We start from the raw sequence: 23,428 nt of genomic DNA on the forward strand, positions 1-23,428 counted from the left end.
TAAATTCTCTGGACAAATGCGTTTTAAAGGAGAAAACAAGCCATAATATATTTATGAAGATCCATATTTTATGAATACGTTTCTCTTCACTCTGTTAATGCTATTTGGAAGTGCACACTACGTGGCACAGAGATCTAGATTGCACAGTTTCAAAGTATACAGAATAAGCATTTACCACCTAAAACAGTAAAACTTGTGAGCTGCTGGAAATGCAGTTTTGTTCCTTCATCTGCCTGTGTTCTTACTGTAGCAGTCAAAGCCTTACCCCTCCAAAGAAGAGATCTCTCTTACTTCTGAAAAAGTGAAGATGAAAATTGATAGGGATGCATGAGGCCCCATACCAGTAGCTCACTGCTTCTTAGATGGTCATGAATCTCAATCTAAAAAGCTATTCCTATTGCAACTAGCTTGAAGAGACACTAAAAGTTAGCTAGATGAAGTGGAAAACATCATGAGAATGGAAGGAAACAGGGTCAAATGAAGACAGCTTTCACTTTAATGAAATCTTTAAGGTTCCCATGATCCAATTCTGAACACAGGTGGTTAGATTCAAAAGTGTCTCCAAAACGAGATTCTAGGAGTCACTGAACTAGGAGAGAAGGAGTTCTCCTGAGATGGGACAAATCTCTCTCTTTCATCTGTGGACAGTCTATATTCAATGATCAAATAATCCTGCATAAAGTACTACCTGTCCAATTTCAGAATTTTTCCTTATAACATAGATGCATTTCTCAGAACGTTTTAGATCCTGTTTATGAACCAGCAAATCCATACCCCATGCATTTGTCTTGCTTCTCCTTTTAAATTTAATTTTTATTTCCCCCTATCTTCTGAATTAATTAGGCAGCTTCAACAGATAATGTCCTATGGTGCTGCACCTTATTAGTGAAAGTCACTTTTCACTATTAAATACAGAACCCAGTAGTCAAAATGATTCAATAACAGCAATTGCAGTAGTTTCCTACAAGAAAACTAAAAACCTTAGAAAATTAAAAACTGCACGCATCTCTGCAAATGCAAATCAAGACTACAAAAAACAAAAAAATACTAAATTCTACAACTGGTTACTTGTGACTAATTGGTAATTACTGTCACGAGCATAAATGAATTTATTACATACTTATTTCTTTTCTTAACTAAGAATCTGACTCTCTAACAATAAAGCATCTGCTGCATTATGCAATTAAGATCTACTGAATAAAGATGTGTGTTAAGATCACGCTAAATCTCATCCTAATGAGGTGCAACTCTACTGGCTCCTCCTCACCTGTTATGACAGCAATGCTCAGATGTTTAGAACAGAACTCATGCAAAGCTGTTTGAGGGCCAGCTATAGAGCTATGCCTGGTGCAGGAGCTATGGCTTTTCAAAACTTCTGGTGGTGGGAGGAAACTAGCCAGCAGGATCTTCTGGTACTGCCACATCCCACATCCAAGCTGCTTTCAAGTCAACCTGGACTTCAATGCAATGGGCTTTTGATGGAACTGTGTGCAGAGCTTCCTGTATCTCAGTTCTCTCAAGTAGGGAGCCACATGCTTTGTGCCTATGAGGAAAGCCTTAGAATGTACCCTGTAAGATAAGGAAATCTGATTTCTCGTACAAATAGCAACTCTTCTCCAAATCCTCGCACATCATCCAAGCTTCCTCGCAATCCCCTCCAATACTTCTCAGGACCTACCTACATACTAACAGCCAGTACTGGGCTGGGGGATGCTCTGTCTGTATCTTGTCTTTAGGAGCACACTTAAACAGGAAACACCCCCAGCATAAGCTGAAGATGAGAACTGGCCACTCCCAACATTCTCACCCTCCCGGGTACAGCATCCACCAACTCATCCCTAGAAACAGAACCACTCATCTCCTCTTCCACCAGCAATACCAAAGATTAGTCAGAGACAGAAGATACGTTTAGCACGTTTAGTAAAACAGGAACAAACCCATTCCATCGCTTAGGACTAACTGAAAGTAGTCAGTTTTCACCTTAACTCCCAAACTGGACTCATCTCTGTTCTCAGAGCCTTTGGAAACCCACCACCACCACAGCTGTCCTCCACTCCCGAGTGATAGGTGACAACTGGGGTATAAGCCACACAAACCATTATGGCCATTCTTTCTTCCAGCTCTTTAACTTAACCAGTAGGTCTGAAGAGGTTAATCTGTGCAGCTTAAGGGCAGCTCTAACCTACCTATTGACAATTTACAGATGTTTTGCTCACCTAATTTGTTCCACTATTCACAAAAACATGCAGTTTCCTTAGCAACTACTACATTACATTTTATCTCTAAGCTGCAGAGCTTTTTCTAGTCTAAAACAAACCCCACAAGCCTACTGATACTGCATGTAATCTTTGATATTAGTTCTAGCCATTTCAGGAAACGCAAAAGTAGGCACAAGTGTAATGAAAAATAGTCTCTTTTTAAAGTCTTTTATGAACAGACATTTATGAACAGATTTGCTTTGTAGATTTGTTTTTGACTCTTCCAAATGTTTGTTATTCTTCTATGGGTCGCAACTTGCATAAAGGAAAACAAGAGGACAAGTAGGAATACTGGTTTTAATATAAGGAACTTGCCGGAATATGGGCAGATGGCATCAGAATGTGTCAAAAATATCAGAAATCAATGAAATATCTGAAAATTGTGACAAGAAGCAAACACCACCAACTTCAAAGCTGATTATTGGTCTTGCTCAATAGACATATTTGGAGAAAACATTTTCATTTTTAAACATAAAATGAGATTGAGACTAACAATTTTTCTAAAGCAATAGACTCCTTTCTCTATGAACATATCTAGAATAAAGAATAATTACACAAAAAATTTCCAGTTGTACTGCTTGCTGCACTACATAAACGTGCACTGAATTGAAAGAAATTTGTCTCAGCAATTTTGAAAGTGATATTGTCATCACATAACGTGAAGCGACGTGGGGACAGGGCAATGAATAACAGAGATCCGGCTGGCATCTTCCCCACTGCCTGCTGCAGGATGTACCAGACTCAGATCCTCAGAAGTGGATCAGCTTCCACTTCTTGAACTGCTCACATGCTGTCACCTACAACACCATTATCCACACAGATTACAAGCAGCTGCATCTATCATACAAGGCGTTGCTGTGTGCCACACACACACACAGAGCAATGCTGTTGCCTTTGCACAGCAAAAGGGACACGGCAGCAGGGCGGTGGCAAGAGAGAACGGGACATTATACACGTCCCCCACTAAAACCCCAGCCCATGGCACCTGTCGCTTCCCCAGTCACCATCCCACTCAGCACCATGGAGGAAGATAGGGGGAAAAAGGGAGATGAAAAGAACAAGTCACAGCAGGCTTAGTGTTTCCCAGCCCGGCAGCAGTGCCATGCTGTACAAAGTGGATGTTTCCATTTCAAGGGGAATACACTTTGGGACAAATTTATTTACTTGCATCTACATAAAATCAAAGGTTGGTATTTTCTCAGGTCTGTAAGAAACTATGAGGGTTTATTTCAAGGCATAAGCTGAAAAGTTAGCAAAATTTTTGAGTCTTCTGATTTCAGCACATTACTGATTTAAATCCCGAGATCAGTGCTTACATTCAATTCCTAATAAATTATTTTAACTACCTTTGAAATTAGGAGTGATCTGAAATTCTAGCTTGAGTTAATACTTTAATGAAATAACTTCTGAAGGGCCTTGTACAAGGACTGTGATATCCTTTTATAGCCACGACACAATGTTTGATTTCCAGATACTGGCTCTACAGTGCTCATTTCTGCATATCTGAATACACTAGAGAACTTAGATTCCACTTTTTGCAAAATTCAGATACCTTTCAAAGCCTAATTTTCCCATCAAAGATGGCTAAAATAAAAAGCAGCTGGACAGATTTTTTTCCGAGCTTTCTATTTAACAGGAAATTAAATTTTTAATCAAAAAAGCACAGTATCATTTAAAGGCAATAAAACTTTGTAGGGAGCCATCAGTACAAAGTGCAATCTAAACCTAAAATTTTAATCGTAGTTAATTAAAATGTTGGTAGGGAACTAATCTAGTATTCAATCAGTTATTTGTAATTAATTTTCCAGCATTTCAAACTGAGGATGGACACTGAAATCCTAACTCAGGGGTATTCTGGTGTACTGATCCCTGCAGCTCCCTTCTCCTGCCAGCTCAGACTCTGTATGGTGAGTTGAGGCTGACGGACATCACTTCCGATTTTCTTTGCTGCCCTCACAGATCCATACTCACAGTCCTCTGCCTCTCAGACCCACAACTATCAGGTTTGACGCAGCTCTACTAAGCTCTCATTTTTACTTCTGTTCCTCTCTACCTTCTCCCTACAAGCATCCTTCTATCTGAACCTCAGCAGAACTCCATTTCAAACCTGGTTTTCCTATACAGAAAAATCACTGAAGCTGACCAGAATAATCACCTCCACAACTCAGCAACTAGGTCTTTCTGTAGCTTCTCACTATTTCTAGAGCCACAGCATACTTGAATGATTTCTAATTTTTTTTTTTTTAACATACGGCTCTAACCTTTCCGCCCATGTCTGTCTATAGCCACTGTCCTATTCTGTCATTGAACACCACAATTTGCTCTGATCATAGATTTTAGAGGAAGACACCAAATTCCTGTCTGCTGTTGTCCATTACAAACTGTGTAATGTTTTCTATCATTATCCATGAATTCACACTGTGACTGCACACAATGCTCTAGCCCTACCACCATGACAAAATAACAGTATGAAGCAATAGCACCACCTTGTCAAGTAATCCATTACCTTCATCACTTTCAAGCAAAAAAAAAAAAAAGCAGAGTGAAGCATACACCATTACATAGTTACTGTCTACATTAACATTTATTTATTTTGCTGAAAAAATGATGTAATTGAAGAGTAGTGGGAAATCATAATGATGCCAATTCAGACTTAACTCAGTACTGTCTGTTCCATCCTTTCTCCATTACTAGACACAGCCAACTCCTCTGCCCTGCTGAAACAGTGCTAGCTTGGACTGGCTCTACTAAAATGCTTCCATATTTCCATTCAGCAAGGAATGAGTTTCAGTGTTGTAGGAAAAGATTCACAATGCGTGCAATAAAGAGTTGTCTTGCACACAAATACAACTAGCATTTAAAAAGTTAGGTATAAGAAAAGATGTGAATTAATACGCTACTGCAAATTATGCCATTCCTTTCTTTACATAATACTGCAACCATTCTATTAAAATTCATAAAACAATTGATAGTTTTTTAAATGACTAGATATTTATGAGCGGTCATTTGAAACTAAAATTGTTTTATTATTGACACATTCTTCTATCTTGGCAAAAAAAAAAAAGCAAAATGTTGAGTACTAAGAGCTAATGACTTCAATATTTTTCACTGCTATTAATCACACTTGAAGTCCCACAGAAATGAGGAGACTTTTATCCAGTTCCAAAACATAATAATCAAGTAATTAAGACACCTAACCCAAAGCCAATAAATGATATTCCTAGCAGAAAATGTGGTGATGTAATTGTAACAATTTTAGGGCCTTATTGTCTTCTCCTGTAAAAAAGTATTGGGAAAAGGAAATAAAAACTAATGACAGCCCCAGCTGTTATCATAAACAGAAACAATATTTTCATTTTAAAAGAAAACATTTTCCTCAGTTCAGAATGCGTGTTCTATTTTCTGTAATATTCATATTCATGTCATTTAGAAGCAGGCAACACATCTCTGTATAGGAGATTGGAGATCTGTGCCTCTTTAATGAAGATTTACAGTCACAGAATCATAGAATCACTCAAGTTAGGAAAGACATTTTGGGTCAACAAGTCCAACCATCAGCCAACCTACTGAGCCCCATCACCAAAATTATGAGACCCTGGCAGTGACCAAATTTCACAAACCACTATGACACTTCGTCAGATCAATCATTATAGGAGGAATAACTTTGTGCTTATTTTGTAATGTAAAGGAAGGCACAGAAATTGTGAGCAATTCTCCACCAGAACATGAGCACCCTGACAGGGTAAATTATTTGCTTTCATAATTGCCCTCATCTAATTATATCCAACATGGTTTCTGGATGCATAGGGGATGCAATTTGTGTTCATTACATGCCTGACAAGGAGACATGGCTTCTGAAGCCAGGAAGACTAATTCCCTCCCTTTTTTCCAGGAGCAAGGCTGGCAGTGAAGGAAGGAGAAGAGGCACTGAAAGCCACCTCAAATATAAAGTCAGAAATCCTCTAAACGTTTTAAAGCACAGAATAGTTACTTTTTCATTAACTCCTTTAATGGAAATAGCAAGGCCAGCCAGCTATCAAGAATTTTAAAGCATCACCGGTGTTCATTTCCATTCACTTCCAGCATCAGGTTTGCAACTGCATTTTGTTACAATGCACTAGACAGAGCAGGGTAATCATAACAATCCAGAAAAACAGTCAAAAATCTATCTCCCGTGCTCACAGAGCAGCAGAACGCAGCCACGTGCAGGTTGCTCTCATGTTTTTGTGTTGGCAGTGTGCTCACATTAGTCTCAACCCTGTCACGTTGACAACCGGCACTACTGAATGAGTGCCACGAGCAGGGCACTGTGTGCAGACAGCTGGGGAGTGAGCCAAGACCTCTGCAGCCCTGTTCATTTTCCAGGGATACATAGGGTTATTGGCTTTTTGTTTTGTTGTTGCGATGATTTTCTCCTCTCCAGCCATTTATTTGTACCATTTATACCTGAGGCTGCCGCCTATGAAACATACTGAGAAAGAAAGCTCAATGAGGTAAGGGTGGCTTCGTATTGAAATAGCACAGTTTTTAAGCATACTCAGCACAATTTAAATCAGGGCTCTAGAACGTACCATTCTGTATGTACAGCTAGTCAAAGTCTTATTTTAAAACATATGCAATCAATGTATCAAATCAAATATCAGTTTGATAACGCACTGACATTTCCACCTCCAGAACTCCTAAATACTCCTGTGCTACCCTGACCATTATGGAGCTAGAGAAAACTGACAACGGCGAGAGGAGTAAACAACAGGTTTTCATTCCACGGGTTTCCAATAAGCATGTACTGTCAGAACAAGTCTGAAAGGTTTTAACCTCTGATCAATGCCTTTAAAAAGTTGAAGATATAAGAAATACTTTAATGGCAAATGGTAAAACATATGTAGAGGGGATTCTTAGATATTAAATTATTACTAGGGTTGTCAGGAGAATAAATTTTCTTTTTTTGGACTGCCTGTGCATGCTTCCCTTTATTTAGAGAAAGAGAATCGTCAACATTTAAATTGAAGTAAATTAGACCCATTTATACACTTCAAAGCTGGAAACATGAGCCAGCACCAAGCAAACCGGCAAACCAAGGCTATTATCAGCACCTCCTGAATAAACCTGCAATGTTGTGTACTCAGCACACCACATGTTTCTGAGGAGCAGAACACATAGCGACCTTTGAACAGCCAGACAAGCATTCAGACTGAAGCTGCTGGAGTCTGGGAACCCGGAATCTACAACACGCACATCAGCTCTAACTACTTTTAGCAACCTTAAGGTATTCCTGCATTAAGCAACTTCAAGTGCTTTGTTATTTATCAGTACACTTACCACAGCTATAATCATCTGAAATCTGACTGAAAACAAACCTCAAAAAAAAAAATCAAAGAGGTGTAAAAGAGACCAGCAGATTTCAATTTGAGACTTGAACATTTTCAAGATCACTGCACTGACTTGCAACAACCTAGAGCAGGAGATGCCTGCTGGGTTCTGCACGCAGGAGTCCCCTCTGAAGCGTGAAGGTGCAGAAACACTCACAACCAGAAGGGACCTGACCAAGCGGAGTCTCTGGGCCTTAGCGTGCCAATGAATTGCTAAAACAACAGTAGATGACCAGTATCCCAGGTAGGATGCAAGCATGTCACTTCATACTCTACATTCACAAAAAGCCTCTAGACCACATGTCCACCCTTCCTACAGAGACTCATCACTCAGCTGTGACTCAGCGTAGGTTCTCCACTTTAATATAAAGTATGTCACTAACACTGAGCCATAGACCAGAGGGACTCAGTCTTTGGCTAATTTCTACCATGAGCACGTAAAAGAATATCTTTGGTAGGATTAGCTTTCTGTTTCTTAACAAGAGGAAAAAAAACAAAACAAAACATTTTCCTCCAGAAAAGGACTTAAAAATACGATATTTTGTTCTCCTTTCTCTTATGGTCTGGTCTTCCCAATCCTAATTTACACTTCTGTTATTGCATCCAAATAAAACACACAAGATAGAAGTGTGCCAACTGCAGCCAGGCTCGTAATGACTAACACTTCAGAACCCTAATTGGTGTTTAATGCTTTCCTGATGCACACAGTTTACCATAATCATTTTTATAATCAGGTTATCAAGTTTGTAGCTCTTTCTTAGCCCTCCTTTCCTCCAACACAACACACAGCTGAATTGCCCCAGATGTTAGGACAGAAAAAGCATGGTAATATCCCTATCTTACAGAATAAATAAATACAATTTGAACTTTAAGTAGTATAGAAGATCTACTACTAACAAGTACAAAAAAAAAAAGGATTTCTGTAGTTCTAAAAATTTCTTTCATAGTTTTTATGCCGTGATACTGTCAGCTGCAAAATTAAACTAGAAAAAATGATGGTGTTCCATAAATTAAGGCTTAGCATATGTGCTACACTGGAAAGACCAAAGGAGTTATTCTCTTCCTCCTGTCCTCCTATTGTCTCAGAAGTATTTAAAAGGGTGCAAGCAGACGTATGACACCAAATTTCTTTATTTGTGGTGCAACAGGCAAAGAGACATGACAACAAGAAGCAGGGATATATTGTCATATCATATTAGTACAGTTTTTTTCCTCAAATATTTAGTTTGCTAATTGAAAACTAGAAGTTTGGTTTGAGATTAGAAACAGTTAAAAATGGAGGTGGGAACCACAAGGATTAGCAGCTCTTACTAATCCTTCTTTGTTGCGGTACTGCACAACTTGGCAGCTTTGAACTACTCCAAATATTTACGATTTAGAATGGTTTACAGATATGAGAGCCAAACTGGACAGCTAATGACATACAATCACACAAAGATCACAGTTACCTTCATTTTCACTGAGGAAAAAAAGGAAAAGACTTATTCTCCTTCCACATTCGCTAAACGTTCCATCCTTTATCAGAAATACATATAGAGGGTAGGAATATTTACTCTCACAGCAATCACCTTTGTTTATTTTTAGACCTTTTAATATATTTTTTCCAAATTATCATTTTTCCAAGTTATCATTTTAAACTCGGATTTAATTACTGTGATGAGATGAAGGTTGAATCACCAGTAACTTCAGTACATAAGTATTGCCTGAGTTTGTACCAAAACTCTTAACCCTAAAGTTATTTCCATATTTTCTTCTTTAACGTTTAAAGAGTTATCAGTATTTAAGCACCTTTAGCATTAAGAAGAGAAAGGAAATTGAGATTATAGACTTCCATCATCGATGCTTTTCCTAACACAAACTCCAACTTTTTGCAAGTAGGATGTTTTTACAAAGAAGTTGCCATTACTTTATTTTCAAAAGCAGCTGAAAACTTCTATTTTGAAGTTAATCATGTGAAGCAATTCAACCAAACTCAGACGCTTCTATTAGTACAGCAAAGGTAAATCAAAAATATAAAAACAGACTTTACTGAAAACCACTGCTACCAAAATAAACATCTATCTGCCAGTTCTGCTAGATGGCGAAATAAGAACAGTACAGTAATCCAAAGAGAAAACAGGTGGTTTGCTAGATAAGCACAGTCCCCCACATCACAGCTGGGATAATGCATCTTACACCTCAAGATTTAGAGATGGCAGTCATTGTGTTTCTGACAAGAGATGAAATGCACAGTGGACTAAGCCCATCATTTCCATTGGGTTTCCACATGTTGTCAGCCATCACAGCACTACGTAGATATTCCTACAGACTCTGAGTGATACATTAACAGTTACATCTTGTCGATTACGCTTAAGAAAGCTGGATAACAGTACAAATCAGAGGGTAGTAAAAATCACTAGAATTTGACTCAGTATGGGAAAGAAAAGAATTTCACACTGGAGTTAATATAGTTAGATACGGTGAAAATGTTTTTAATTTCAATTTATTTTTAAAGAGACAACAGATTATTTAGAAATACTGATTTTTATAAAGGAAAATGTGATAATGGCCAAAGTCAATATCACAGGAGCTTTCTCAATGATCAACCTGATTAAGAAAAAGCATTCTAAATCATACTGCATTTAAAATCTGCCTTTAACGATTTAAGAATGAAGGCTAACGGGAACAAACTTGGATATATAAAATACAATAATTATACAATTATGATGATGCATAAAGTGACTAACACAGTAACACTCAAGCTTAATAACACAGTATGGAAAATACTGTCACAAAAGACCCGGCAAATCAACCATAAACCAGTCAAAAATTATTTCTCATACTTATTTTCCCTTACCAACTAAAGCTTTGCTGAAGCCACAGCATCACTGTCTGAAAACATCAGTTACTCTTGCATGAAATTGAACTTTATGAAGAATAAGAAGTTACTGATGATCTTCAAGTTTCAAAGCATAATAGAAATGTTTATCTTTATACTCGACATAATTTCAACGTTTATACACTAGTAATTTAGAATGGCTGAAATACCTCATGGTTACAGGGCTTACAAATGATAACTGAACAATGCAGTGCTGTATAAAATACTGCTTTTTTAAACATCTCAGCGTTCTATTCCATGGAACATAGGATTTTAATTTTCTTCTAGTACAGTAAGCAATCATGCCTCTTAGCTTGCCATCTTTACAACAAGTGTGCATATTCAAAAAACTAAACGCGATAACTTCCCACAGCAAACACCCAAGGAAAACGAACTGATACAAAATGAAAAATATAGCCAATTACAACTTTTTAGCCTATAAACTCAATAAACCAGAATCAAGAAAAGGTTTGCTAAAAACAGTTTGTCAAACAGAAACATACCAAGAGGATGACTTTTTTTTAAGTTATGCAACCAACTGTGATTTAATTACAAAGTTCTGGATCTTTTTGTGTAAGAGTTGAAGCCCTGCACGCACATAGAAACTGATTCTAGTTTCAGGTCTCAACATTACCCACCGTAAGCTCACAACACTAACAGAGTTGCTGTTCCTTCACTACATCCTTTGTTGTCTTCCCGAAAAGCCAGACATGGGTCACTACTAAGTGGACTGGGTGCTCCCCCCTCTAATTCTGAATAAGAACCACGTCCAAGAAAATTAAATGAAACACAAGAATATGTGAATGTTCTCCACATTTCTGTGGTCTTCAGCAGGAATTCAAATCGAGTTCACAACTGTTCAGTAAAAAAAACACACATTTTTACTTATAGAATCTGTAGTCTGTCCAAGTATTGCAATTTAGAAAAGGCTGTGAATATTGGCTTGGGTTCAAAGCCTCAAATAAACTTGTTTACTTCTCAGGTTAGAATTTTCATACAGAAAAACCAAAATGCCAGTCATGAGATTTCAGTGGGCCTAATTCACATCTGGTCAAAAGTAATTTAAGGATCCCAGCTGTATCTCATTGCCTCCACTTAAATCTGTCTTCCCTCAGCTGTAGTGCAGATGAACCATCTGAACCCAGCCAATGCCACAGATTCTCACAGCTGGAAAAAAAAGACACTAATAAAAACTCCAAGTTTTTAAAACTGAGATCTAATTTGGACCAAAGTAAATTACACTTAACTAGATGAATTGCAAGTTGAAGTTACCGCGTCTTTTAATTTCTGGCAAATATCTATATACATGAGCCTGCTTCACCAGCAGTTGTTTCTTTTCCTGGGATACTTAGTTGTCTGCACAAAAGGAAAAACCCAAAGACCAACATTCAAAGCCCTCAGCATACAGGAAATTCCTATTCGTTCAGTCCCGAGGCAGTTCATTTAGAGAAGATTGGTACAAAATTAAATGATAAATTAAATCTGAGTCCAAGTCCATGATTAGTTTTAAACAAACATCTGTTTCTGAGGAAACAGAAAACCCATGTTATTTTAATAAAAAAATACAACACTTAAGATACGTGAAGGTGATTTTTCTTTCCTCCAACTTTCACTTTTGCTGTAATTGCATTTTAAAAGTCAATCCAGTTCAAACAGTTGCAGCTGACACCAACTGAGGGAAAAACAATCAGAATTTCTTAAACCCAGCAGCTGACTCCACAGATAGACAAAAATATCTTTAATTGGCCCTTACACTCATTTAGTGAGAGCAGAGCATTACAGGCTGCAGAACTGGGACGCAGGCATTACATTCAGTAAAATGTTTTCTTTCAGCCCACACAAAGACAAAACAATAAGCTGAAGTCACAATGGGCTACCTTCCTTATTACAGGAAATAAACCCAAAATGACAATACCTTAAAGCTGTGTACATGTGTTGACACTAAGAATCCTTGTATATTCAGATTCAGTTTGATTTTTCTCTTGCTTTCGGGTAGATCTCAAGAAGACAGCCTCACCCACCATCACCAACACTGCTCAGAAAAGGCATCTTGCCCAAGCCAGGCACCAGCAGAATGGATAGGTTATTGCCTGTGAACCATCCCCAACTGCCTGGGTTAGAAGTGCAGTCACATATTTAAAAACCAAGAAAACAAATGTTTCACTTTGTATAAAGCTGAATGAATGAATTCAGTAATAAGGTAAGTGTGTAAACAACTGTACCCTTCAGTCACTGTGTTAAGCCACTGAAAGCATACAACCAGGCACTCCACAGCCTTTTCTCCCTGCTCTACCGGTTTGTCTCTATCATGCTCTGTGGGAGAGCAGAATTCAACAAAATAAATTACATATCCAAGATAGGAAGACAATGTGTTTTGCATGCCGTTGATTTTATGAGAAGTGGCAGAACAAGAACACCAGACTGTGCATACACCCACACACTACAAAAACTCTAAGTGGGATGGATTTTAAGTTGCAGATCAACTCCTTTGATTGCAAAAACATGCAACATCTGCAGACAATGATTTACAGATTTGTAACCTGTAATCTATAATCTTCACTGAAGAGTGAAATGGTAAAAGAAAGACTGGATTATAGATCCTTGTGATGTCCCTCGAGGATCAGAAGAGCCACCTTCAGCAGAGCCAGCACATCAGCTCCCGCTGTTTCACACTCTTGACATTCACATAAACAATGGAGGATGCAGCTTACCGTTTGAAAATCCAGCATTATCAGAATGAATAAAAAATACATTGCATTTCTAAGCCAAATTTCATCCTCTGTATTTAAGAAAGCTGTACTTTCATTAATAATTGACCAATGTAAAATTGAGGGGCTAGCAGGTAAAAAGAACTAACACCAAAGGGAACACTTTGCTTGTTGATCGTCTCTGCAGAGTGGTTAGAGATACTCAATTTGAAATGGAGCTTGACAACACGAATTAAAAAGAACAAGTGTTCATCTAACTGAGCACATAAGGCACTGAAGTAACACCACCCTCTTTCACCCAGAAACCTGCCCTAGCTCTTCTACATGAGAAAGGAGGGAGGTAATGAGAATAATTACATCAAGACTTGCATTTAAACCTGTTTTATAACTGGTATTAGAACAGTGCCTACAGCATTTCAGATGAACAGCCCAATTAGCTGTTTTGAACATCCTCAGGAAAGTGGAAACTTACTCCTTGGTTTTAGGTTTCCATTCCCTGTTGCCATCAATGCAAACAAAGCTGTTTGGTGCTGCCAGCTTTCCTAGCTGACCAAAGCTGCAGAATTGGTTTCTGAACAAATTATCTCTTTCCTTTTGTTCCTTGTTCTCTTTCAGTTCTGACTCCTCTTGATAAGAGCTGTACTATTCATATTGATTTTTAATAGCTAAGCATGTTCTAACCTCACACAGTAGGAAAGTATGTTCAGAAGTCTTTGGGTGTTGGTTTTCTTCCCTCCCCTTCAACCCCTCTCCCCCCCCATTCCTACTTAATTTGCACATTCTTCTACTACTAGAAATGAGCCATTTAAAGCCATGAAGCTTCTTTGCAAGTATCTCTTGACATCATACTAAGGTAAAGGCTCCTAGGGACTTATTGACACATTTTAAACCCGCAGTGCTTGCAGAGCACAGGCAGTATTATCCAGGTATCTCAAATGAGAGCTTAAGTGAAACAAATGACATGTACAAAACAAGCCAAGGGGTTTAGCAAACAGAAAAACCCGTTACTCAACCAAAAATTGAAATAAATCCTCTTCCATCTTAGCCCACGCATGGCTTCGAGTCTCCCAAGTACAACTCTGCAGTTAGCTTTAACAGGTACAAGCTACAGCCCTTTTGTTTTTTTTCCCTACCAGAAGCATCTATCTTCCTACATATAGGCACTCGAAAATTTAGAGAAAGTCACCTACTGCTCAAGCACACACTGTGTTGAACATAAGACAAAAGATAAATTTCCCCCAGAGCAAGTCTTTTGTATTTTTAATTGTATATCTTCCATAACAAATTTGTTAATAAAAATCAAAAAGACAAGAGCTTATTACATTTTCATCTAAAATCTTTACACCTTTTATAAATATTTAGGTTACTTCACAGTTTATTATATTTTCGGTTATCATTAACTGAAAGCTAATGGGTTCTGGTATTGCAGCTTCAGTGTAGTAACTGCAGCAACACCAACATGAATTTTCCATAGCTGCATACAGCAGTAGCACAAATCTGACCTGCCAGCCAGAAACCGTACCCAGTATATAAAAGTTAGAGCTTACATTTGTCAAGATATTGAGCTTCTCTGTGTCACCAAAGTAAATGGCTCAACACATCTAGAGTGTTGAAGTACGAGGCCCAATTTGAACAGCTAGATAGTAACTACAACAGGGTGAAGAAATCAAAACAGATTTTGGTTCTTCAACTTCGACATTTTTAGAGAGAACTAGATGGGTACATGGATTTTTTTTCCCCTGTAAAAAGGTTCACACTTTTTTTTCTTTTTCAGAAAATTAAGACAGATAAAAACATAATTCAATTAATGCTAAGACTCTTCAGAGAAGCCAAAATACACTGGGGAGTGTGTTTTTATTTTTACAGAGGATTCTACAGTAAATACAGCACTCTAATCCTGCTCCACGAAATGAATACGTATGCATCTTTCCATTTAAGTATTTAGCCTTATATCAAAACATTTAAACAAAAAGACATACCTTGCCACTGAACGTATTCAGAAACTGCATCACTGCCCTGTGTCCTTGAAACAGACCCAGCTGCCTTCCCCATGGAAGTTCATGCCAACAAAATGCTTGACTCTCACACGACACGTTTCATCTCTGTGTGTTCTTAATAGTCTACTGTTTACCTGCTGGAGTGCAACCTGTCAGTTTGGCCACCTCAAATGCCTGCAAGCATCAGTGATATTCTGCTACTCCTTTTGTTCGCAGCAAAAGGTCAGCTGGAAGGGTTCAAGCATCACCACACAACTGACAGAAACCCCTGCGAGGGAGCAATTTCCTGCAGAAGAATTGGCAACAACTCCTACGAGCTGCCTCTCTGAAGACATCTTTGTCCTATTTCACTTAGTTTACTATTCAGTAAGAGGTCACCGCATCACTGTAACATGCACAAAATTTAAGAAATTTCAGATGTTATTTGGTATCAATTCTCACTACAGGATGCTGGAGGATACAAAGATGAGAATTTAAGTAGAACAAACACGTAGAAATTATAGAGGAGCATCCACCCTATGATGAAAGTACAATATTTCTCAAAGGTGCCTTGTGAGTTTCACTTCCAGCGCAGCCTACTTGCATGCTATATCTTTACAAACATCCTCTCTTCTTGTGTTGGATGCAATGAAACAACTGTTGGCCCAAAGACTAGGTTCACTGGTGCATTGGACTAAGTAAAATATCACCAGCTGGGCACAACCATCAAGGCCATGCAGACTGCCTCCTTGCTTTATGCAGTAGATAGGAAGCAAGCACCTTTGTAGTCCCACAGGGAGTGAGTACAAGGAACGTTAGTCTCCATCACAAGCAGCACAGTGAGAGGCCCTCCATCATCCGTCCTTCGAGAGACCATTCTTGGAAACTCTCTACCCCAGTTTTCCTCACAGAATTTATGTAGCTCCAGTTCTCCTGGATAGGAAAGAAATCTTCCTTCATCTACCTTTCGTAGAACGACATAAAGCAGCAGTGACAACTGAGGAAGACCTCACTCTCCTGAAAAGCGATGCTAGCTAGGCAGCTGGTTTCTTATCAGATCAAATCACTATTTCAAGCAAGACTCAATATTTTTACACTGACGTTTACTTCGAACCAAGGTTAAAAGGAAGAAGTACAGAAACAAAGTTCCAACTTTTTTCTCAACTAGTCCTTGGAACTGTGCTTTTTCCTCAGCAAATGAAGTCAACTGAGATGCAATCGTAATTTTAAATGTACCTCTAAGACAAGAAACATACTGTTTATATTATAGGGTCCCATGGTGAGAAAGTGTCTTTGATAGAATTAGAGTTCACTTTCTTGCATCTTAAATGCAAATTTCTCTAGAGATAGCTAAAAACATCCAGTAAGAAACAAAAAAATCTTCAGCAATAAAATATTTTTAGTACATAAACAAACCAAAATATTCTCATTTGCATATGGTACATCATCTCCTCTGGTGTTTTTTATTTTTATCTTGTATGACAATGCAATTCCCAACTAAATAACCAAAAGACAATGACAACATTTCTGGTGCCAGATGCTGAAGATCAATAGCCATTTCCCAAAGTTTATGGTATAATTAAAATTTGTAACAGAAATAATTTCCCTTTTCAACCCCTCAGGCTAAGCTTAGAATTATTGACTAAGTCAAAGTTATGTAGTATAGCTTTTTATATTTTTTCTTTTATGTTTATGGATAATATAAAGGATTTTCTATGGTTTTTACATGTAATCTGATAAATGTAGGAACAGTAAGTGGGAAACAATTCTCTATATCAGCAGAGCAGCAGTTATAAACATTTTGTTGCTGTTCAGGTATGTAGAGGACATGGGTTTATACAGTTAATCAACAGCTAGACTACAGTTTCCAGGAGGATGGCCAGAAAACCCATGAATTAAAAGAAAATTTAATGTACTCTCCTTTACCGCTCAGCTGTCATGAAGCCTTCATTAGAAGAGAGGCACCACAACAGGCCGCCACCTGAGTCATGAAAACCACCTGCAGCCAGATTAACATGGTACCTGTTATTTCATTGACCAGAAAATTAGAATGGCTTTAAATTTATAACAGGAATAGTCCACCTATACTTTTTTGCCCACCCAAGCCATACTAAGAAAAGATTTCACAAGAGAAAGGACAGCAAACAAGAGAGCGCAGTTGATCCAGAGCAAGTATGCATCTCCTCTATGAAGAGAAAATTGATTTTACTGCACAGTCAATTTTGCCATGATTTGGAATTACTATAACTCTCAGAATTGCAAGTCAAATACTTTCAGTGTAGGAGCAAATAGATGCTTACTTGTTTTCAAATTTTCAACCCTGAAAACTCACCCTTGGAGGCTAAACTGGATTATTCCTTGCTCCTGTGTCTTAATCAATGTTAATCACAGGCCAAATTAAACCCTCCGATACCCATGCAAGCACATTACTTTCATTGTATCCTCACAAATAAAATACAACTAAGTAGTTAGTAAACAGTTCTGCTGATGAAGCATAAGAACAAATACAGTCTGACTCAGCCCCTCCTTGCAGAGCAAGCAGGAAAAAAGTGCAGTGAACTTCATTGTATTATGACAGCATATAAAATCTGAGCTTAAACAGACAGCAAGAATGGAACTTCCACACAATCACTACTTGATGAAAAAGATGCTGTCAAAACTATTATGAAACTATTTGTTAGTGCTATAGATTTGTAAAATTCAGGCTACAAAAAAAAAATCCACTTCACTTTCTACCTCTGTTTCCACAGACACAGAATTAGTTTAGGTTAAGCTTTTTAGCCTCTTGAATGTTAAAAAGGGTTTCAATATATTACCAAAATATAACTGGAAACATGAAGTTGGAAAAGGGTAAAAGCAGTGGCACCACCACTCAGAGTGGGCCTTGGTATGCATGGCTCTGCACCAGATGAAATACAGCCCGGAGGCAAAAATGATAGTGAAACCTAGAAGATACCACAGTAAGTAATGAAATAACATCATCTATGACAGATATGTGCTCTGCTTTACAGAAGAAGGTACTTTTCTGTTCTGTATGTGGTGACACATTCACACTTCCTCAGGCTGGCACAGCTTTAGGCCATTTCTTGCTCAGAGATTAAGCTTGGGATATGATGATCTTAAGACATGGAAAGGTAAGCAAACCTGGTTGCTTCCCCTGCCCCCAAGGCACAGCTTCAGTTGGATTCACTGCTGCGTGAGTCAAATGGCCTCTGAAAAAATCTTTTAGAAAAATATGCTTTCAGAAGAACATCTGAAATATTTGAAGTCTGCCTGAATGTCCTCAAGTTCATCTGATAGAGAAGATACAATTACAGTACCATGTAATAACTCTGACTTTTGTAAACATAATACATTTTAACTATTCATGAGTATGGAATTTTGCACTAACTTGTGTGACAGCAGCAACATCACCAAGCATAGACGAAGCCAAAGCAGCCCACTTCACCTTTTTTAGGCCTGTGCCTAAATGTAGACACTTTGTGTCTATGATATTCCGTTAGACTACCTCCACAGTGCACTCCTTAATTTAACAAACTCAGTTTCAGAGGGCAAAATTCAAGCAGGATATCTTCTCCCCCAAATATGCTGCCTGGTTATATGACCAGAAACACATTAGTGAAGGATGAAAAATTATCAATGTATGTTATAGCTTCATTCTATCAATGCGGAGCTGCTTCATACACAGAAGGATACCTAATATATGACATGAATTAAGACAGTCTGGAGACACAAACAGAGCCACCCTGAATCACTAGAAATAATAGAAGCATGAAAATCAAGTCTGCAGATTTGGCCCAGTTATCCAATAGCCAGTTTCACATTTTCCAGAATTCACTACATAATAATACACAGGAGAGCATACTGCATGGGTGTTGTGCCAATGCTCTTCTATACAGCGTAGACTTCCTAACCAACTCATGTTTTGCCTGTTGGCTTGACTCTGACTTTCATAACAAACATACAGAAAAAGCTACCTAGCAGCAAGAAAGAAAAAAAAGCAACACAAAATTGCTGAGAAGTAGAAATCGTATAATAAAGTAGACTTTATAAGGAGAATTTCATCATTACTTAACCATAATATACTATGTAACAACACTACATTGCATTCAGGCGAGCTTCAAAAAAAATCTAATGCCTTATAAGGAATATCCTAATTATGAAGTCATAATTAGACACCAAAAAACAATAAAACCCTTAGAAATCTCAGTACCTTGATCACAACTATATTTCAATAAAGAAAATAATCTTGTTTGTCTTTAGGAAGCATATTTGAACAGTTAACAGCAAATTGAGAGTGTTTGGTATTTAAGGATAGAACCTCAAAATTGCACTCTCTTCTGTGGTGGAGATCAGTGAATATATTGTTTTTTAAGTAAAGAAAAAAGACAAAAAGACTTGTACACCACCGCCTTTTCCAGCAGAACTCTGGTGTCCTCTACGTAAAGGTACAAGAAATCCCATCCATTTCCAGAAAACTTGTACTTGGAGAAGGAAGAGAGAGAAAAGGACCTTGTTAGGACCTGCTACAAATGCAAAGCACTTTTTCAATTACAAACCTGTGTCACCATTGCAACGAAGCTTATACAAACTCTATTTTCTTTTATCTGAACTGCTAAAACTACATTGATATCCCCTCTGCATCAATCTCAGTTCTTTACTTTTCTCCAGTAAGTGCCATTCATTCAGACAAAAGAGGCATGGGAATAACAAAAATAAATATAATTACCTTACTTCTGTTCATTTGCTAAGAGACATATTTTGGCCAACAATTTATTGGGGAAAAGACCAACACTCTCCTTTGGGCCCCCTGAGTGGCAAACAAAACCTGATAGAACCTACAGTTGACTAGAAATTATTTCCCTGCTAGCAGAATTTCAAAGTTGAAAGCAGCTCAAGCGTAGAAATAAAAGTTTTTGGACACTTTGCAAACATCATCCATTTGCTATACATTTTCAATTTCAGTACTATTTATTACAAGATGTTGCTATCTTGTTTCATTTCCAGGCATACAGATCAAGAAGCAATCATCTGCAACACACCTCTAAAAACTGGAGAAGAATATAACAGCCAAATAAGAATAACACAAAGCAGACTAGGAGCTGGAAGCCTTTGGTTTGACACTCAGTTCTGCAGTAGATTCTCATCATTGGAAGAGATTCACAATTATCATGCTTCAATTTAAGTAGTTTCTTTCTTAATATGCTTGCATTACATAGGATATTTTTTCTAGAACTACAATTTCACACCCTGCTTTATAAACACAAACCAGAAAAATCAACATTAAAAAAATAGCATACCTGTGAAAAGAGTTAAAAGCATCTAGAAAAAAAAACAGAATGATTAAAATCAAATGAGTGCTCTGTGCTGATCCTGCTGCTGATGACTCTACAGGACTATCAGAATCTCATATTTTTCACAGCACCAGGACAGTGATCAGTACATACTTCTCTAGCTCTCTACACTCGCTACTCTGAAACGAAAGTCAAAAATCTACAGGAGGCAGCAATAAAATGAATTATTTTAAATTATCTATTGTTCCTGTACCTTGTTGGTGAATAGAGTCAAACTATGTAAGAAATGCTGTCACAGAAAACTTCACTATTATCATTCTAGAAGAGCCAAGAAAAGACCCAGTGATGTTCTGCTAATAATTGTCCAGATAGCTAACAGGCACTGAACTCAGGGGACTGAGATCCTCAGAATTAAATGCAAAGCATAAGTGTGATTTTATTTATTTTTTAAACAATGGACCTTCACATCTATCATCTTATGCTGTAGAATTCCATTTAAAAACTGCAACTGATTACAGCATTCATTAGAATTACCCAAAGCCCCACTAAAGCACACTTGAGGAATGAGGTTGTTCCTTGAAATAACCTAGCAAGTAGAGTTAGTGGCCAGAAAGTTCTCTTGATAAGAGACGTTTGAGATTGAAAAGAAACACTTCTGACATTCACTTTGAGACATTCCCTTTCTAATTCCTGCTGCTCCATGCAAGCATGCCATGCTCTTTACGTATGCTCTTGATGTTTTCCTATCGCCTTTCTCAGCAAAAAGTACTAGTTGCTTCTTTTAGACTTGGTCTGTAAAAGTTTCATGAGACTACATATATATATTGATCTAAAAAAATAAAATAATCAACATCAGAACAAACCCCAAGGAACACATGCTTCAGAGCTGATCCATAGCCCGGATTAATTACAAAAGGAAACCGAACTTGCTGGAAGTTTAATACAATAACATACTCAACCACATGTTTATATTAAGGATTTATAAAATACTAATGATGACTCTTAAAATAACATGTTAATAAGCAGTGCATAGCAGAGCACTGAAAAAATTAGGATGGTACAATAATAATGCTCATTTGACTTCTCCCTTTCTAGCATACTCCCAGTGCCTCTCAAGGTCTGAATCATTAAGCTGCACCAGCCTCAAATTGTTAGTTCAGCTTCGTGGAGAAGCAAGCATATACTGCATACACTTAGCAGGTGAGTAAACCTAATACGACCATCTAGCAATACAATAGAGTGTGAAATCAATTACAACTCATGTATGACATCACATTAATGTTTACAGGAATAGCACCTTGTGGGGCTAGGACGGTCAGAGTCTCCTGTCAACAGAACTTCATTCACAGAAAACTGAAAACAACAACTAGTAGGAAGGGACAGATCTTGATTCAAATAAAAATAATAAAAAGCCCACACAAGAATACCAGGTACACTGTCAGCTGCAGTGCATTTTTAAAAGGCTTGCAGGGAGCTCACTGGAACAGGAATCGATTCCTGGCCAGCAGTCAAAGGCCGATTGTTCTGGGCTCACTTTGATCTCGCCAACAGGCACACCCACGCTGCCAGTTCCGTGGAGATGGAGGGCTGGAGTATTTACAGAGGTAGTAAAATGATTACAATGGAACCAAACCAGGAGCTAAGTCACTCTTGTAGCTTACTACCCTTGGTGTAAAACAAGAACACTGTGATGGTGGAGTGACCAGATGGCAAGAATTACTGACCGATGTAAGCCCCAAGCCTTCTTCACCATCTGACACCCGTCGAGTGAAATCAAACAAACGCCCCTGCATAACCCTTAGTGCACAAACTTAATCATCACAAGACCGTTACGTTGTGCCCTTAAAAGAAAACGCTGCAGGGAAAGACAAGGAACAAACAGGACTGAAATGCCTGGATCCTTAAGAAAATGTTTTGTTTTGTTTTGTTTTTTTCCACAACAGAATGGAAACACATGGGCATAACACAGTGAGGAAGTTCGTGCACCTGCTGACCAGGCTGCATCATTTTGCTAATGAATAAATGAAGTCAGCCTCCAGGACTGTCAATCTGGCACCTTTAGTAATTCATACAAGCCCAAAGTTCTCTAAAAATAAATAACGTGAAAGGAACGGAAGTCATCTGACTAGCAGTGCTTTTGACAGGTATCTTGAGCAATGTTAATTTTTTCACTTTTTTTCCAATAAAAACACAAGCAAAATCACCATTTTGGAGTCTCTAAAAACAAACATGCAGAAGTAACAGTACATCACCTTGATGGCAATCTAAAAAACACAACAACAAAAAACCCTTACAGTGGGGTGTACGTACAGAGAACATTTCTATTCACAAAAACAAATTGCTGAGCAGCCATGATTCTCATTCCACCCAGTAATGCAAATCATTGAAAAATTTCATTTGACTAAGCTCACTTACACTAATGAAGAAAAGGTACAAATCAAGTTGGGATCACAGTCATGGCTCTCAAAGGACACGTATAAAATGCAACAGGCCTGATTCACTTATGTAAGTTTAACTAATATAATTTTATTTGCAGCAGTAAAACAGCTTCTCACTTGCAACAAAAAAATTAAAATCAGAATTAGGCTGCAAATATTTCTGAAGAGTGTACCACTGAACCTCAAGTTGGATCCTGAATGAAAAGAGAAAAACTATAAGCTCTCAATACCATGGCACAGAAGTAGTATTTATATCTCTACACTACTGAACTGCTTTTTCCAGAATTAAAATCTGGATGCACGTTGAGCTTACTTCAACTTACTTCACTGCATGTTAAAACGATAGAAAACCAAGAAAGGATTTCCACTCTCAGAAGCTCTCAATGCAGGAAGTCCGCTCGGGCATTAACAGAATTACTCCTGTTTAACGTAGGTCATATTGGAATCCCAGCAGAATATGCTCGCATATATATATGAGGAATAACTTTCAGGGGAAAAGCAGTAACACAGTTTCTCTACGACTAGCAA

The 23,428-nt window shown here is 38.0% G+C and overlaps 1 protein-coding gene across 1 annotated transcript in view; it reads right to left on the bottom strand.

Moving 5' to 3' along the window:
* The window catches only part of NAALADL2 (N-acetylated alpha-linked acidic dipeptidase like 2), a 291,771-nt gene that overhangs the window by 267,061 nt on the left and 1,282 nt on the right, over nucleotides 1–23,428 (bottom strand). The window lies entirely within an intron of this gene.

Source organism: Meleagris gallopavo, chromosome 11 (genome assembly GCF_000146605.3).
Source record: "Meleagris gallopavo isolate NT-WF06-2002-E0010 breed Aviagen turkey brand Nicholas breeding stock chromosome 11, Turkey_5.1, whole genome shotgun sequence".
NCBI lineage: Eukaryota > Metazoa > Chordata > Aves > Galliformes > Phasianidae > Meleagris > Meleagris gallopavo.